The sequence below is a fragment of the Denticeps clupeoides genome, chromosome 8 (assembly GCF_900700375.1).
Source record: "Denticeps clupeoides chromosome 8, fDenClu1.1, whole genome shotgun sequence".
Lineage (NCBI taxonomy): Eukaryota > Metazoa > Chordata > Actinopteri > Clupeiformes > Denticipitidae > Denticeps > Denticeps clupeoides.
The window spans coordinates 4,736,210-4,744,794 of NC_041714.1; positions in this window are offsets into that span (position 1 = coordinate 4,736,210).

Sequence of the window (8,585 nt, forward strand, 5' to 3'; positions counted from 1 at the left end):
CCTCCACACGACTAGCCGAGACTATCACCACTTTTAAGAAGCAGGTGAAAACCCTCTTGTTCAAAAAGTATTACAGACAAATCTTTTTTTTTTTTTTTAAACTTTGTTTATTTGAATTAGAGCATAGGCCATAACAATATTCTCAAAAGGTTACAAAAGAATACAGCTCAAACTCTCAAACCTAGACCCCAATAAAAAAAACAACCAAGCAGAAGAAAATAATAATAAGAAAGTAATAATAATTTAAAAAAAAGATAAAATTTTATATATATATATATATATATATATATATATATATATTTTTTTTTTTTTTTTTTAACCAGATCAAGGAAAGGACCCCATATCCTTTTAAATGTCTTAAGGAAACCCCTAAGTGAAAGTCTTATCCTTTCCAGTTTAACAAAATAAAGAATATCTCGTATCCAGTGAATTTTGCTGGGAGGTTTTGAGGATTTCCAGTTTGTTGTAATTAGTCTTTTTGCCAGTAAGGTAGAGAAGGCCAACATGTCCCTTTGATGAACAGATAATGAAGAAGGTGAGGAGAAAACCCCAAACAATGCCCCAAGTGGGTTGGGCTCTATTCTTTTCCCCACTAATTCTGACAACATGTCAAATATTTCAGTCCAGTACTGGTGTAAAGAAGGGCAAAGCCAGAACATATGAATAATATTGGCAGGGGACTGCTGACATCGGTCACACAAAGGACTGACGCCCTCATAGATTTGTGTAAACTGCAGCTTAGTGTAATATGAACGGTGTAAGATTTTAAACTGTATGAGGCCAAGTCTAGCGCAAATAGATGATCCATGAACTCGTAGCAAAACCTCCTCCCAAATCTCATCAGGAATGTCCTGTCCCAAATCCTCTTCCCACAGTGTCTTCAGAGGGGTTAGTGAATTAGTACATATATTAAAAATCTGATTATAAGTATGAGAAACCGAACCTTTCAGAGATGGAGTTGGTTTAAGAAGGTCATCTAAAACAGAGTCTGGGGGTAGATTGGGAAATGTGGGAAAGGTATGATGAGCAAAGCTACGCACCTGCAAGTATCTAAAGAAATGATGCTGAGGAAGAGAATATTTATGAAGCAGTTGTGAGAAAGAGGCAAAGACATTGTCTATGTATAGGTTTTTAAAACAGTGAATTCCAGCTTTTGACCACATAGAGAACAGATCATCAACCAGAGATGGAGGAAACTGGTGATTTGCCGCCAGCGGGGCATAGGTGGAAGAAGTTTGTAACCCAAAGTACCGTTTAAACTGCACCCAAATTCTGAAAGTAGTTCTAACAATCCTATTTTTAGTATAAGGCAAAGTGGAAGACAGAATAGCAGAGTGCACTAAAGCTCTCAGAGATGTAGGTTTGACCGAATTTGCTTCTATTGCCAACCAATTGATTTGAGCATCTGATGGTTCAAACTGAAGCCAGTATTTGAGGATCCTAATATTAGATGCCCAGTAATAAAACCTAAAATGTGGTAAGGCTAACCCACCAAGTTTTCTTGGTCTTTGTAAGTATTGTTTGCGTAGTCTTGGAACTTTCTTGTTCCAGATAAACTCAGAGATCACAGAGTCAACTTTCTGAAAAAATGACTGAGGCAGAAATATTGGTATGCATTGAAATAGGTAAGAAAAACGTGGTAAAATATTAATTTTCACCGTATTAACACGTGCAGTCAGAGACAGATTGAGAATGGACCACCGTTCACAATCCTCTCGAACCTTAGATAGCAAGGAAACAAAATTAGCCTTTAAAAGATCTTCAAATTTAGATGTGACACAGACACCAAGATATGTAAAATTATGATGGCCAATTTTGAAGGGTAAGCTATAAAGAGGGTAATTCCTAGCAGCAGTACTAATGGGAAATAATTCACTTTTATTCAAATTCAATTTATAACCAGAAATCTCAGAGAATGATTGAAAAGTAGTAAGAACAGCAGGGATTGAAACCGGTAAATTAGAGATATATAACAAGAGGTCATCTGCATAAAGGGACACTCTCACCTCCCGCCCATTCCTAACAATTCCAGTAATCTGAGTGTTACACCTAAGTGCGATTGAAAGAGGTTCAACTGCAAGCCAAGCGCAAATAATAATGGGCTTAAGGGGAAACCCTGCCTAGTCGAACGATAGATGGGGAAATATTCAGATTGAGTAATATTTGTTCTAACAGATGCTTGTGGTGAGGAATAAAGTATCTTAATCCATGAGATGAAGTTTGTTTTAAAGCCAAACCTTCCCAGTGTATGAAAAAGATAGGGCCATTCCACTCTATCAAAAGCCTTTTCAGCATCAAGTGATATGAGGACCTCCTGAGATGAGGGATCCGGAGAGTTATAAATTGTATTAAACAGACATCTAAGGTTAGAGAAAGAGTGTCTGTTTCGGATAAATCCTGTTTGGTCTGCAGAGATGATGCTTGGAAGGGAAGATTCCAGTCTTAAAGCCAACAATTTTGATAAAAGTTGAGGAAGGCAGCCAGTCAAACGATTCATTATACACGTCTAGCAATAATGGAGCCAGTTTATCCCAGAACTTTCTATAGAATTCACAAGGAAATCTGTCAGGTCCAGGACATTTTCCACTTTGCTGAGACATCAGTGCCGATCTAAGTTCTGCAATGGTGATTGGTTTCTCTAAATCCTCAGCAATGGATGTGTCTATGGAGGGAATATGCAGTTTGTCAAAAAAATGATCAAACTCAGCAGAAGATGTAAGATCAGAGCAGTAAAGAGACACATAGAATTCTTTAAAGGCTTTGTTAATTTCCAGGGGATCAGAGGTTTTGCCCGAGACTGTTTGGATCTGTAGTATTTGACGGGATGCTGCTGTCCGACGTATCTGGTGTGCCAATAACTTGCTGGCCTTGTCTCCATGTTCATAATAGTTAGCTCTGGATTGAAGTATCATTTCTGTAGCTTGATGTGTCATAAGAGTGTCATACTCTGCTTTCACAGAGGGACGCTCCTTGTATAAGTCTGGGGATTGATTGATGCCGTTTTCATAATCTAAATGGGAAATATGCTGCAACAACTCAGTCTCTTTTCGCTTTGTAAGTTTTTTTCTCATAACCTAAGTAAGAGATAATCTCTCCCCTTATATAAGCCTTCAGGGTTTCCCACAACAGAGACACTGATATATCAAGGGTTTTATTGAAGCTAATAAATAAGTCAATCTGTTGTGAAATGAACTTATTAAACTCTTCATTCAAAAGAAGCCGAGTATTAAGTGCTCTAGTGTGATTAAATTTCTTGAAAAATATATTAATTGAGATTGATGCATGGTCTGATAAGGCAATGGCATCATATTTACTGATATGAAAGTAATCTATTATCCACCAAAAAAAGATCAATACGTGTGAAGGTATGGTGAACTTGAGAAAAAAAGGAGTATTCACGTTTAGTAGGATTAAAGAAGCGCCAGGCATCAGAAACTGCATATTCTTTCATAAAAGATAAAATAGCCTTAGCCGACCTAGAAGGAGCACAAACTGCAGAAGAAGAGCGGTCCAAGTGGGGATTTAGCCAGCAATTGAAGTCACCCCCTAATATTAGATAATGTGTAGACAAATCAGGAATCAATGAAAAGAGACGTTTGAAGAAACTCTCATCGTCGTAATTGGGGGCATATATATTAATTAGAGCCACAGAAGTATTATGAATTTGGCCCGTAACAATCACGAATCTCCCATTAGGGTCAGATACTATACTTGTATGTACAAAAGGGACAGATTTATGCAGTAGTATGGCTACTCCTCCTGCTTTCCCTGAGAATGAAGAGTGGTAGGTTTGATTGATCCAGCCCTTCTTAAGTCTGACATGGTCTGAGGGTTTGAGATGTGTTTCTTGTAAAAATATTACATGGGCACCAGCGTGATGAAGATAATGAAAGATCTTAATACGTTTTATAGGATTGTTGAGCCCCCTACAATTGAGACTAGTAAATAAAATGTTGCCCCCACCTGGGATCGATACAGAATCAGCCCTGGTCATAAATTAGAGTAAAAAAGGAATGTTGTCTCAAAGTGGAACTCTGCAATAAAGTGGGAAGTGAAGTAAGCTGAATGAAAAATAAAATTAAGAAAGCATAATAAAACAAAAAGGAAAAATAAATAACTGAAATAAAAACCAAGACCCCACCCCACCCAACCTAGCAGAAGCCTCTCCCAAAACTGGAGGCGCGCCACCCACCCCATAACACACCATCTTCTTGGCACGTCCGTGGATGGTGCAAGTAACCTACTGCCCATCACTACGAGACGTTCCTAATGAAGAGTGACAAATTGGAAATCCAAAAACCGTGCACAAAAATAATTTATTTAAAGTTAACCCTTAATAACAAATTACACTAACCCTCAGAAGGAAAAACAGGATTAGTAAGTGAAACATAAACCTACAACTTGAAAACACCAGCAATATTAATTCGCATTCACAATACCTAAAAGAAGGCACAGTATATCTTCAAAAAAAAAACTACACACACAATCTAAATTTCAATATTTCTAAAGGTAGCACCAAGAAAGAAAGATCGACATCATAGCTCTATTAGAGTACATAATCAGATCTTCTTAAAAGAATATAAAGCTCACCTTGTGAGAAAGTTTTAGTACAACACCGGGAACATGAATTCCGCGATGGCACATTAGCTAATTAGCTAGCTAGAGGGAGTCTGGAACCACCACCTTTTTCACTTTCTTCTCAATAAAGTTCAGCATCAAAGCCGGATCCTCAAACCTGTAGATATGACCGTTGGCCAGTGTAATGCGCAGTGTGGCCGGATAGAGAAGTCCAAATGTTCGGGCAGCAGTGGAGCTCCTTCTTCACGTTAGCGAATGTCGCTTTTTTCTTCGCCACCGCCGCTGTGAAGTCCGGGAAAATAGAAATCTTCTTACCAATGTGGAGAAGAGGAGACATTTCTCCGGCTCTTCGCAGAATCTGGTTCCGAACCTGGAACAGGTTAACTCTAATAATAAGTGGACGCGGAGGTTCGCCATCTTTGGACCTGGGACACAAGGTACGGTGAGCACGATCCAGCACAGGTTTCTCATCAAGACCGAGTAGGTCCTGCAGGAACTGAGCCACAAACTCAGTTGGTCGTGGGCCCTCCAGACCCTCGTGAAGTCCCACCAAGCGAATATTATTCAATCTGGAGCGACTTTCCAGGTGTTCACATTTCCTGGACAGGTAATCTACCTGCGCTGTTAGCGTGCTAACGTTAGCCTGCAGCTCGGTTAGCTTACCATCGTGAACGTGCGCCGAACGTTCGAGATTAGTGATTGTCTCTCCTTGTGCAGCTAACCTGCCATCAAAAAGTTCCACAGCCACTGTTATCTCCCTACGGACAATTTCCAAAATAATAGAATCAAATTTATCAAGGATGTCGGTACGCATCTCGTCCATCATTCGTCTCATACCCAGCAATAAACTCTCGTTAGCGTCCAACTGTGAAGTAGCTTCCAGCTCAGGAGAAGACCGATGTTTACTGCGGCCTGTGTCAGGATTGCCTGCAGCTGGGCTCCACACCTGACTCCAATCCTGACGCCCCATAAATGCCGGATGTTTCCGCTCCTTCTAGGTCTCCGGCATTTTCGTGGACTCTCTGCACGAACTTGACCTGGTTTAGTTTCATATGTGTTTTGAGTTCTGGCAATCGCCACACGCCTGCGGGTTTGTTTACGTTCTTCATTTAAGTTAAATCGTTTTCGGCCACTGCGCCATTCTTTATTTGTGTTTATTGTTTATTTGTTAATAAAAACCCCTTCCCAGCATGTCAGACCTCTGCGCTTCCTTCCCTCATAAGCCCGTAGCCGTGAAAGAATGCCGGAGACCCACCCAAAAGCGCAGAGGTAAAAAACAGAGGAGAAGAAACGCTGCGAAGGACGTAGCCCGGCGCGACGAACGCGGACGCCAGGGGAGAGACGTGACACCCGTTCTGGTGGAGCGTTTTCTCCCCGAGAAGCCGTGGTACGCGGCGCCGCGTGATGACGTCACCCCCGGGAAACTCCGCGAAACCCGGAAGCGACGTCGGCGGGTGAGTAAGTGGAGCGAGGACGTTGGCATCGGCAGCAGCGAGGAAGTGAAGTGGGCAGCGAGCGCAGAAGATGCGACCCCCACGATCTTCACCATGTCGAGCCAAGAACTCTGCGCTCTGCTGGCAAGGCTCCCCATGGACTGGGACGACACGGACGACGACGAGAGCACGGGAGAGGAGAGTTGGGCTCCGCCCATCGCGCCAGTCTGCGATCGTCGCAAGGTCTGTGGGGACCCACGTCACTTCCAGGGGGGTGAGAAGCGACAACGGCGCCGTCCCTCCAGCGAGGAGGTGGGCAGGCTCCAGCCCGAATGGCCAGAGTACTGCCCATGGGAGCTGATCGCGGCATGGGTCCAGGATGTCCGCAGGGTGGACGACCCTTGGAGTCACCGGTGGGAGGACACGGATGACGAAAGCGATGATGACGTGGATTTTCGGTGGGCGGTCGTTGCCGGGATGGCTCCGGCCAGCGTGCGTGTCCGAGATCATCGCGGCGTCCGTGATGACCCACGTGACTTCCGGGGGTACGAGGTTGACACGGACGACGACCAGGATGACGCCGTTTCGGCGGTCTGTGCCGGGATGGCTCCGCCCATCGCGCCCATCCAGGATCGTCACGAGGTCCGTGGAGACCCACGTCCCTCCCAGCAGTGTGAGGAAAGCTGTTGGAAGAGGGCGACGGGAGGTCGCCAGCCAGCAACTGCGCTGCTGAGACTGCCTCGCAGGGAATCCTCCATTCCTGCTCCAGTCGCCGACCCGCCTTCCCTCTGCCCGGACGTTCCCCAGCGAAATGGCAGTGCAGCACCAGCGCCCACACCTGCTGGAGAAGACGTCCACCCCCCTCCACACCACACACCTACCACCATCTCCACCCACGAGCCCAGCCCCGTGTGGGACAGCCCAATGGTCCCGGGACCCTTCAGTGGGGCAGCAGACACGGATAAGACCACCACCATCCTCGCGTGTCTGCTTGGGTCAGCATGGGGCTGGAGCGCAGCACTCTGGCAGCACGGAGAGACCGACAGGAGTTTTCGGGACTTCCAGCAGAGACTGAGGGCGAAGTTTGATCGGCCAGAGCCTGAGCCAGGGATCGAACTCTGCCCCTCCACCACGTCCCGCGCCAGTCAGGATCTGGGGCAAGAAGACCCAGCACTGGCGGGCGACGAGAAGGTCGCACCTCTCGAGATCCTGGCTGTGCCCCCTGAGGAGGTCCCGGAGACCCCAGAGAGGGAGCCAGACGACCCCCTCTTCTGTCTGTCTCTGTCTGTGTGTGCGTGGTATATGTGTCCGTATGTTGCCCCCACTTCCCCTCTTTGTGTCCACCAGATGGCGACCCAGCAGCAGAGCCGAACCCCAGGGAGGGAGTTCCCAACCTGACTGCACCAGTCCAAGGCGAGGTGGACGAGCCCCAAGGAACCCCTAAGTCCAGCCGGGGGGGGTGCTCCCCCAAAGAATTTTTTGGGGGGGTGCAGTTCGGGTTGGGGGCTCCTCCTGAGGGGAGGGGAGTGGCAGAACTCTGCGCTTCCTTCCCTCGTAAGCCCGTAGCCGTGACAGCCTGACTTAGATTGCTCGGTTTTTCCACGGTTAGCCATTGTGCCATACACTAAAAAATTAAAATAATAGGCGAGCAGCTTTGGCAATAAAGTTTGGTGCAAAAAAGAGGGCAAATCAAGTGCACTTAAAAAGTACAAATTATATAAAAAGTCACCCTTCTGAGGAGCCACTGGAAAACACGTCTACATCCCCGTCTCCGCAGCGCCCCCCGTATTACAGATAAATCTAACACTTACACACGCACATGCATACACATTGCACAAAACAATACAAAAAACGTCTAGCACTTAACAATCTCTGAGCATGCTCTTCGCTGACAAGTTGAGCCTTATCAGGGCTCTTAGTTTGTAAACTCAATATTCTCTAGAAATCGAACGAGAATTGCTGGTGTCTTCCTCTTGTAAGTCGCTTTGGATAAAAGCGTCTGCTAAATAAAGTAAAGTAAAGTAGTAAAAAGAAAAAAAACCTTATGATCGAAAATCCATGCTACAGTGTTACGTCCTTTAGGCTGTAGAATGGCTTGGGGTGCTCTGTTTTGTGTGTGTTCTCTTTTAGGCTGTCTGCTGGGGGAGGAGATTTGGATTATGGCTCCACCCACCTATTCCCTCGTCAACTGGCAGCCAATCAACGCACAGGACAGAGAACTACATAAGGACCATTCCAGCCTCCATTCAGGAGCTCATTGTTGTGGAGCCGGAGGAGGAGGAAGCGAGAGAAGACTTTTGGAGTTGGAGTGTTGGATTGTGTTAGTTGGATAAGCCTTTGTTGCGTGTTAGTGATTAGTGTGGTTAGTTGTGGCTTTGTGTAGTTGTTTTGTCTCTCCTTTCATGGTGTGTTGTCCTCCTGTGAATTGTTGTTGTATATAGCACTTTAGGTTTGGTTGGTTGTTCACTACTCACTGTAAATATAAGCACAATATTTCACTTGGGTTTGGTATCTGTGTCTTCCCACTACACACATTCCCCTCGTTTGTTGTCATGTTTCCTGACCCCTAGACAG